The sequence below is a fragment of the Siniperca chuatsi genome, linkage group LG8 (genome assembly GCF_020085105.1).
Source record: "Siniperca chuatsi isolate FFG_IHB_CAS linkage group LG8, ASM2008510v1, whole genome shotgun sequence".
NCBI classification, from domain to species: domain Eukaryota; kingdom Metazoa; phylum Chordata; class Actinopteri; order Centrarchiformes; family Sinipercidae; genus Siniperca; species Siniperca chuatsi.
In genome coordinates, this window is record NC_058049.1 from 26,041,352 (window position 1) to 26,052,465 (window position 11,114).

At 41.9% G+C, this 11,114-nt stretch overlaps 1 long non-coding RNA gene and 1 pseudogene across 1 annotated transcript; both read left to right on the top strand.

The window, feature by feature from the left end:
* The first annotated feature begins 605 nt into the window (after window positions 1-605).
* Window positions 606-4,736, top strand: LOC122880442. Its single transcript, XR_006378936.1, has 4 exons — window positions 606-826; window positions 944-1,010; window positions 1,349-1,456; window positions 3,994-4,736. It is a non-coding gene; the product is annotated as an uncharacterized LOC122880442 (long non-coding RNA).
* A 2,379-nt stretch (window positions 4,737-7,115) lies between these two features.
* Window positions 7,116-10,632, top strand: LOC122880680 (annotated as a pseudogene).
* The last annotated feature ends 482 nt before the right edge of the window (window positions 10,633-11,114 follow it).

Consider the following 11,114-nt stretch of genomic DNA (forward strand, 5'->3'; position numbering starts at 1 on the left):
TTATTACATAATCTCTTTAACAAGTATCTCTACTGAAAGTCAGAAGTGTCCATCAAACCACGTATCTCCCGACCTACTGCCCCTCCCTTCCTTTGTTTGGAAGAGCGTCTCTGGAAGTCAAAAGCAAGTCACCACTCGCCAGTTTTGTTGTGTAAGATACCGCCGTCAAGGTAAAGTATCACCGTAAGCTTATTGTTTGACTCAAGTTTGTACTAGTTAACATTCATTCACCATTGTCATTTTTTATGGATTAGCTAACATACTTTGCAAAGTCTTTACAACTCAGTGTTGATAGCTAACGACGCATAGCTCTCGATAGCTAGCTAGCTGGCTAATAAACGCTGTCTTGATTTGTATTGTAATTGGATAGCTAACATTAGTTAGTATCTTGTTGACAGTGATATATTTGATTCGATCAAACATGGGGTTTGCCGCCGTCAACCTCACCTAACATTACCTATATATCAAATGATTTGCCATGTCCGTAAATGTACACTTTTTATACTGTGGATAGCTAGCTTACTTAAAAATGATCACAGCATCTAGGCTAACATTGTCGTTCTCGCATTGAGCGATGCTAACATAAAACTTTTTGTTATCATGGAAGAGTTGCTTATTTATACGTTAGATTACTGACCAAGATGTATTAATCAACATCTGATTTCTCCAATCGAGTAGCCTACCTTAAATTATACTGACTGTTGTGTGCAAAGTGTTTTGTCTTTTTCAGGGTAGACATGTCTTTCTCATTAGAGGAGCTTTGTGGTCAATGTTAAGTACGAAAGAGTAGATGAGGCAGAGGCAAGGGTCAGCAGTGAGGAAGAAGGTTTGTGGAATACTAGGATCAAGTCAGCCAAAGCAAAGGATGCAAACTTTTAGCAACATTGAATTATGTCAACATTGCTTTCAGTGTACGAAATGTGTTCCTCTTTATCTTTTCTAGATGCACTTGAAAGTGACCAGGTTGATTCTCCTGCTGTTGTCCCGAATTAATCTGAAAATGAAGGGAGGTATTATTATTATTATAATAATATTATTATAATTAATAATAGCTTTATTTGTATAGAACCTTTCATACAAAAAAATGCAGCTCAAAGCGTTTCACATAATGCAGTAAGAATAATAAAACAGCACTAGTTAACATAGACACACTCAGCACACATAAGTGTGTGTATGATGCATTTAATGCAGTAGTGTTGTGGAAGAGTGAATGCTGCATGTTTGCTTGTTGGCTTGCACACAGGTGTGCGCAAGGAGGTGCACACACACACACAGATCCACACACTGAGACACAGCGTGAGAACAACATCCATTTAAAGAATATTTATTTTCTCTGTTTTTCTTTTAGTCAGAAGGAGGAGTTGAGGAGGACTCCTTAGGTGGTGAAGCTCATCAGGGAAGGCAGAGGAAGAGGGGGAATCCAGAGATAGTTTACCAGCTGAGTGAGACATAAACAGTACGTCATTGGAACGCATTATATTAAGTCCATTTAAAATATTAAATGGTTCACTGATTGCTATGTAAAGATAGATTTTCATTTCTGGTGCTAAATGTGTCTAATTACAGTGTTTTAAGTAAATTCATATTTTTCAGGCTCCTGAAAAAAGAGATTTTTGGTTTCACACGTTTATCATCGGACAGCAACGATATATATAATAGACAAAATAGCAGAACCATAACTTTTATGTAAACCATGCAGATCATGTCCTCCATCGAGGTAAAGGGTTTCTTGTATACTGACGTTGTGTCAGCTGGTAATGGAGCTCTCAGGTCACAGTGGTCACCTGACGCGTCTTCCTGTAGATACCGAGACTTTCCTGATGCTGCTGGACACTGTGTTTTCTTCAGGCCTTTGCTTGACTAAAGCATGTCACCTGCCCAGCAATAAATTTCTCCTTTGATGGTTTCTCATGCTGTGAGGAGAGTGTGTTGGGTCCAGGAACACCTTATCAAACACAAGCTGTAAAACATGCATGATCTGCATTCGTTTCAGCGAAAAAACTACTGAAGCCAGAGTGCAGAAAAGCTGAATGCAAATGGCGTAAAACCAAACATCAAATACACTATGATATCTACAAAGGCATGGTCCACTCCTACAACAATACAATCTGCAAAACAAGACAAAACTGTTTTCTCCAGTATCATAAACAAAAATAAAAATAATGCGCGCACCCTATTTACTACAGTAGAGAGACTGACAAAACCCGCCCGAAAAATAGCTCCTGAATTTCTCTCAGCTGATAGGTGTGACGAATTTGTCCTTTTTTGGAAATAAAACTGATGGTATTAGACTTGAGATTAGCTCAAGCCTGAGCCAAACTATCACTTGCTAACTACAACCACAAGGAAACCTGTCTTGATTTCAGAGTTCAGCCCCATGTCAGAAATAGCGCAGCACCTTAATTCATCCACTTGTTGTCTTGACAGTTTGCCCACTAACTTTTTAAAACTTTTTTTAGCTCCATAGAAACAGATGTTCCTAACATAGTGAATGCATCACTTCTGTCTGACACCTTTCCTTTAGACATGAAAACTGCAGTTGTGAAGCACTTATTAAAAAAAAAGGCAACCTAGATACCCCTACCCTCAGCAACTTCCGACCCATGTCAAACTTACCATTTTTATTTATGCTTCCTGCTTTCTTACAGTGCAGACGCTTTGCTGCCTGCTCTGGCCTCTGCTTGTATTCTTTTGCTGATATTCTTGTTTTCTTGTTTTTTCTGCTATAAATTATGAGCAGCGGCTCCTGGATACTTATAAATTATTGGGACTGTAATTTATTCAGATAAAGTAAGCTATTGCCATATCTTCAGCACTTTTATGACCTCCTCAGTACTACATGAGTGCGGCCTACCAAAAGAACAGACCTGCACTGCAGTGATTTAATACTTAGCTAAAGTTAATTAGCAGCAAGATGCCTCCCTTCTCTGCGGACGACTTCCACAAACTTCTACAGAAAATTGCAGTGCTGGAAACCAAAATCCACTGGTTAGAAGTGAACGTGGAAGTGAATGAATAATGTGGTAACGACACCACTTTACCATGGACTCAAACCAGTGGACAAGAGCATGCTAACACATGGCATAATTATCACCAACAAGACTACCAAGAAACAGGAGGGCTGTATACCGGGTAATAAATCTAAAAGTGGTAGTCCTCCCTGGAACTCTCTTGGTGCAAAGCCTAAGCATAAATCATTTCCCTGGGAAATGGGAGGACGAGTACCAGGCAGAGCCCAGCGCCCTGAGATTTGTGATGTGACTGGCTGGCCTGCATTATCATCCAGGCAGAGCGCCTCCTCAACCCCTGTTCTTAGTAGGACACAGTCGTGGACAGCTGCGAAAGTGAGAGTTAGCAACAAACCTCCCCAACAACCAAGTGTGCAACTGCAGAACAAATTTGCTCCACTGCTGCAGGACCCTTGTTCTCTGTTTTCTGATGACCTGGATAACCTCTCATCTTCACACAGCAGGGTAAGGACTGAGAGTAAATCAGAAAGTAACAGGCCACAGGGAAAACTAACGACTGGGCCGACTGGGCATGTGCCGTAAGAACACCAAAATACTCTGTTTTCCCAAGGATACGGTCTCTGACTTGACAGAAAGAATCCTGCGTATCACGGTTGCACATCTAACTGTGAAAAACATCATTGTGCACACAGGGACCAATGATGTTGTGAAACATCTGTCTGAAGTGCTTAAACGGGACTTTATTGATCTGTTGAACATTCTGAACTTCCTGAAAGCTGAGGTGTTTATCAGTGACCCTCTACCACCAGTCAGAAGAGGAGTTGAGAGATTCAGGAGATTGTTGGCACTGAACACATAGCTCTCAACTGTCCATTCAGTGCACTTTATTGACAATTTCAACTTTTTCTGGGACCGCAGACATGTTTTTAAGGCAGATGGACTTTGCCTTAACAAGTCAAGAGTAACATTTTTTATCTCTAACCTATTTTACTTCCTGTGTCACCCATCTGTTCCCTTTGCCAAGGTCAAGAGACAAGAGGAATCAAAACAGGAGGAAGACATAACAGTGCGGCAGAAACCTTGAAGGAGAGCCACTTCTGCCCACGCCTGAAAGGAGCTTTAATCATGAGAGACATCAGAGCCGAGTCTCCACCCCCCTCACCAACAACCACCAGTGAGGATTCACATTCTTCACCCCCCCGAACCCCGTCCAGGTCACCCTCCTCTATAGTCACCCTTTCTCCTTCCTCCCCTCTCTTAGAATTCACTGACCAGATGAAAGAGCTGGGCACTGCTGGAACCAAACCTACCCCCTGCCCATGCACTGCTCCTACTCTTTCTTTCTCTCCCTCCAGTAGGTGTCTCTCAAACTCTTTCAGAAAAAAAATCAACACCTCACTATCATCTCCTTTTCTCTGTAGGAATGTTAATGTTGTCAGTATGGAACAGACCGCTGCTACCATAGCATTGGACGCCTCTCGTCGCCAGCTCCCATTGAAAATGAATGTCGCTTTTGTAGCTCATGAAGCTTCTGGTGTGAGCGCACAGTTGGGCTGCTAGTGGTATCCAGGGCAAAATCTAAACAAGGAGAAGCGACTTTTAGTTATTATACAGCACAACTCTGGTCAAAATTTAACTTTGAATGTAACTTGTGTTATGACTTAAAAAAAGCTTGTCAATTCAGTATAAGTTCCTGGTGCAAAAAGCGACATTTTCCAAGTGAGACTCAGTGCTGTTTGTAATGCATTGCAAGACTACATGACAGGAGAGGCCTATTGCTGTTGAGTATTCCAATATATAACTAGTATTGTAGTAACGCTAAGTGTATTTGTGAATCAACAGGCCTCTGTGTGACTTTACACACACAATGTCCATGGGGCCACTACAGCTTTCGGGAATGAACAAGTTAACGGCTTGGTGCTTACCAAAGTTACACAACGTTGCCAAGCAAAGGAAATACTGTTTCCGAAATTCCTTGCACTTTGACCATGTCTTTTTCACATGTGTACCATCGGGGCAGGCCTATACATAAACAGTAAAACAACATTAAAAAATGGCAAAACTTACAGCTTCCAAGTTTGAACTTGGGTCATGGACAGGACTGGTCAAAAATACATTTAATCCACTGGGTCTTCACATCCTCAGATGATGGGAGTACATGTAGACTTCTGTCTTGGTTCTTGCAGCCAACAACAGAACAATTTGTGTGCTTTGCCAGTACCTTCAACAAACTCGTGATAGCGAGGTTGATTCACTAGGTATTGCGTGGGCGGAGATGGTCACCTTGGAGGTGGTGCTATGTTACACAAGCCACGTAGGCTGTCACACAAGGAGGCAAATCCAACTGGCTTTTTGGAACACACATTTTCTGATAGATGGAGCAAGAGAAAAAGAGAGTGTTTCCTATAATAATACTACATCAACATTTTCTGTTATGAAATATGGAGTACCTCAGGACTATTTCACCTCCTGGCCAAATTATACGCAGTCATGGAGTTAATTTCAACTGCTACGCTAATTATACACAGCTATATGTGCCTGCTACTGAATTGTGATAAACCTGAGATGCAGGTCATTGGCCCTGCTCGTCATACCAGTTTGATCAAGTAACAGTAACTCTCGAAAACTGTGTGGTCTCTCAAAGTTTGACAGCCAAGAATCTTTGTGTTTGATTCTACCCTGTCTTTTGATCAGGGCATTAAAGAATTCACCAAGATGGCTTTTTTTCACCTACGCAACATAGCTAAAATTAGGTCTTTTCTGTCCTTGGCTGATGCAGAGATCCACGCCTTTGTTTCATTTAGACTTGATTACTGTATGTCTTGTTGTCAGCTGTTAGTACTAAAAGTCTTCAATTGGTTCAGAATACTGCAGCTTGACAAACAACTTATTACATAAATATTTATACTGTGCATGCTATGGACTATGGAAGTGGTAGACCCTGGTATCTAGACACTAGGCATGGGCCTTAAAATATTGGCAAACCTTTTTAAAATGTAGAAACAAATTTTTTAGAAAATTAGACAAATTGAAAACAGCTTTTAAAACATCGACACAGCTCTTTAAAACACTGTGAGAGTGAGAGTCTGAATATTTATTCACACTTCTATTACTGCAGTGCAATATCCACCGTCTCATAATCATCTTAATAAGCTACACTTAACTTGACAGTACTCATTATTGCACTATTACTTATTACTTATTATTACATTGTATTATTATACCGTACATACTTATCAACCTCTAAATCCACTTTGGTATGTACACTTATTTTAGCTTCTATACTTATATCCACTTTGTACTTAATTTATCTCACCTGAATTATTGTGTATTATATTTGATTTGCTTAGTACTTCTATTCCTTCTATTCCTGTGTGCATTGACGTGATAGTGAGCAGCTGTAACGAAAGAGTTTCCCCTGGGAATCAATAAAGTATTTCTGATTCTGAAATGAATGAAAGAAAATCAGAGGCATGTGAATGTGTGTGAGTGTGTGTGTGACAGAAAGTCTTATGGGGTAAGGCCTATGGTGATAAAGGTTGGTGGGGCAATAGTGAATGATCCTGTCTCCCTCTTGCTGGCAGAAAAATAACTACTACTACTCTGACTTTCACCACACAGCCATAGCAGGGGAGACTAGTGTGTGTGTGTGTGTGTGTGTTTCCTACAGGGGGAGTAATGGGATTTCTGCCTTTGTGTCTGCAGAGAAAAGACCAATTGTGTGAATTTGCCCTTTACTGCCACTGCTGCTGCTCTACTTGGTGTTTGAAATATAGCTGTGTGGGGAATGACGTGTGTGTGTGTGTGTGTGTGCGCGCACGTTTGCGGATGCCCAATACCTTGAGAGACTATACTGTATACAGTACATCCTAGGTGTGTGTCTGCACATATATATGTCTATGCCTCTGTGTGTATGCGTGTGTGTGTGTGTGTGAGTGTGTGTGTGTACATGTCAGTTGCACAGGAGTTTCAAGGTCGTGAAAACACAATAAATAAACACACCCACACATCCACGTGTATTGTATATCCTTATACACAAACACATAAGCACACACACACACACACACACACAATAAAATACTAATAATACATCTGCTGTCTGAGCATCCAGTCTCCAGCGGGTGAATAAAATAAAATAATTTTTAAAAAAGTTTTCTATTTCAGAACCTACTGGCAGAATGTATTTGGAGTAATTTTCTAACACTTTTAATCGAGAGGAAGTTCTGTTGAGAGAAGATGGCGCCGGGGACGGCTACTGTGTCTCAAGCTCCTCCACGGCCTACACAGAGGAGGTCAGAGCCCTGACATCTTGGTGCCAGGACAGCAACCTACATTTCAACGTCAGCAAAACAAAGTAGCTGATTGTGGACTACAGGAAGCGAAGGACACGCCCCCATCACCATCAATGGGACTACAGTGGAGAGAGTCGGTAGCTCCAGGTTCCTCTGGGTTCACATCAGCAGAGTTGGGCAAGTTACGTTCAAAAAGGAATATATACTTTCATTTGTAAGTTACTTTACAACATTACTGTCTGTGTAGAGTAATGCGTTACACTACTTTTGACGTTACTTTCACCAAAATAACCGCAGAACTACGACTTATGGTAAAAAGATGTTTCACTCATTCCTGTTCAGCCTGTGTCTGCAGCACCGTGCAGGCTTGCGTTCAGCTGTGTCTCACAGGCGTAAACCGCAACCTGAAGCGTTTATTTATGTCCTTACACACAAATAATCTGGCACTTTATATCTCTGTCCCTATTTTTTGATAAACAAATATACACCCATTGTTGCATTCATTAATTGATACGCCACAACTCACTGTTACTGTAGCACTGATCACTTTATTGAATAAAGTGCATGAAATGGGGAAAAACCAGCACTACAGTGAAGACAATAAAAGTATCACTGAACATGATTATGCAGCCTTAGGGACATTTTCTGTGTTTTCATTTTGAATTGTTTTTAAAATGTTGGTTGTGTTAATGCATATGGCATGACATTTGGCAAAGGTGTGAGTTTTTTGGGGGGGAATTTTTAAATTTCAACCTCAGATCCTATAACATAGTCAATAATACACTGTATACGAAAATAGTTACATTCAGTGTATTAGGAACAAAAACGGTACCATTAAAACCCATTAAAACATTTTTGATCCCATTGAGGTTAACACATAAAATCATGCATTCTCTGATGTCAGGCTTTCATTACGGAGTCCTGGCTTCAAATTTGTAGTTTTTACTATTTTCCACCATATTGAGCCATTTTCCCATATATGGCCTAATGCTAATTTCCGGGTGTCCTGTGGGGGCGCTATTCTTGTATAATGGCACCAATAAAGCAAATGTTCTAAATTTAAATGATGTTTGTTTGTTGATATGGATGTCAGAGAGTGGTGTGTGTAAAAAAAAAAGTGTGTGTGTGTGTCTGTCCATGTGTGTATCCAGCTATGACATTATAGAGAGATAGAAGTTGCAGAAGTTAGAATTTTGCTCTTTGAAGATGTTTGTGTGTGCATGTGATTTGTACTACAGGGGTGTACTTGTGTACTTGTGCATGACCTTATGAGCCAAGAGCAAATGGTTCTCATGGCATTTGTTTTCATTCGCTCTCTTTCATCTGTCTTTGCTGTACAGAGATAAAACGTGAGCTTGACTTTGATATAGAAGTGCAAAGCTCCTCTATAATTTCTTCTTATCATATGCTTGCAACACACACCTACACAGAGGCACATATCCACCCACACATGCACTCCTTCAAGTAAAAAAAATATGGGGCATCTTGCAGCACTTCAAATCAAATCAAATGCTGGCTTTGTTTTTGAGACCATCGGTGAGTTTATGCAGCTGCTGTCACAGCCAAGTCTATAAGTATATCAAGCTTGAGGGGACAGTCATTTCATACCTGGCAAGATGGAGAGAAGATCGCTCACAGTGCAAGAAGTTGTGGATGCAGTCATGCAATCAGATAGCGAGGAGGAGCATGAGGAAACAGACACAGGTGAAGTGGAGTACCAGCTGGAGTCTGATTCTGCTACCTCTGATGACTCCTCGAAGAATTGGGAAGACACAGACGAGACAGAGGTGGGATGGAAATCAAAGAGTGGCCAAATCTGGTCTCCCACTCACACCGAGATGCTGCGCTACCATCCAGCGGCCAGCAGTGTGCTCGCAGGGCCCACAGGGTATGCCACTGCCAGGATCAGCACCCTAAAGTCGAGCTTCGATCTGCTTATGAAAATCCTCCATTCTGGACATGACCAACCTGCAGGGGAGACGTTCTGTCGCAGACTGCAGAGAGGTGGATGCAACTGAACTGCAGGCGTACATTGGGCTGTTGCTTCTGGCTGGTGTATACCGGTCAAGGAATGAAGCTACGGTCAGCTTGTGGGATGACCGCACAGGACGGGCCATCTTCCGGGCCACCATGTCACATTGTAGGTTCAGCCAACTCCAACCTGCGATTTGATGACAGGCTGACCCGACCTGCTCGCCACAGGGAAGACAAGCTGGCTGCCTTCCGGACCATCTGGGAAAAGTGGATCTATCGGCTCCCCCTGCTCTTCAACCCGGGCCTGGATGTCTGTGTGAATGAACAGCTCGTCCTATTCAGAGCCAAGAAACAGCCAAGTATGGAATCAAAATTTGGTTCACCTGTGATGTTGGGACGTGATATACGTGGAAGATGGATATCTATACAGGGAACCCGGCTGGGGCTGCTGCGGAGGTAAACCAGGGAAAGAGGGTTGTCCTGGAGATGACAGAGGGGCTCCAGGGTAACACCGTCACCTGTGATAACTTTTTCACCTCCTACTCACTGGCAGAGGAAAGTGGCCCTTTTTGGCACAATCCGAAAAAACAAACCGGAGCTCCCCCCGATACTGCGGCAGGTGAGGCAGAGAGCACTCTTCTCCTCCATTTTCGCTTTCACGAGGACCCACACATGCATCCCTAGATGTTGGAAGAATGTACTGCTCCTCAGCACAAAACGCCATGAGCCGGCTATGACCGATGATGAGAAAAAGAAGCCCAAAATCATAGCGGACTACAACCGGTGCAAGGGAGGTGTCGACAACCTGGATAAGGTATGTGCCATTATGCATCAGTTACTCACACACTTAGTAAGAGAATTTATGTGCTTGTCTGAGATATATATGAAGTTTTACTATTCAGCGTTTCTTAGATTTACATAGGTAAAATAATTAATTATATATTTGTGCATGATGAGGAAGAATATTTGTATTAATTTTGAAACTTTTTTTTCTTTCCTTTTGCAGGTTGTCGGCACCTACAGCTGCAGGAGGAGGACCTGTTGGTGGCCACTGGCGCTGTTTCATAACGTCCTCGACGTGTCTGCTTACAATGCCTTCGTGCTGTGGACAACAGTGGACCCGTCCTGGAACCAGGCCAAGACTTGAGGAGCTGGGGGAAATGCTCGTGACCCCACACATGGCACGGAGAGAGCGCCTCCCCCGTACACCAGCTGCTTCCACCATGGTGATGGAGCTACAGCACCCAGATCCAAACCCAGACACCAAAGCCAAAAGGAGGAGGGTGTGTAAATTTTGCACAGACAAAAAGACAAAAACAGTCATCGCCTGCTGCAAGTGTGGCAATTCTGTCTGCAAGGTGCACGCCTTATCCATTTGCAGCTCCTGCTCTACCTGAACTGAACTCTCAGTCTTTCACACTCACGCACGCACATGCACACATATTGTTCTGAAGGTTCTTGAATTTTGTTAAATAAATCTTGTTCTTGTTGTGAACTTGTATTTTTGTTTTGTATTTCTAGAACAAAATAAGGTAATGGGCATAACAAATAATGCATAAACATCAATGTCAATTAATCAATCAATCAATCAATCAATCAATCAGTGTTGTTGCTAATCATTGACATATCCCGGGTTGTGATAATCCCCCCCAAAAAATCCACTGTGCATTTAGTATATGGAAAATATTTCATTTTTTGTGTTTTTTTCATAAAAAACAAGTGATTTTATGTAAAGAAACTGGCAATAAAAGGGTTAAAATCCTGAAAATGCCTCCAACTTATCAACAGAAGAGGTGAACTGTTCGTAGCTGCCGTACACTCTGTTGTCCAGACCTTTAGATGTGGACATGATTTTTACAGGGCAGAAAGTCTTTTTCTT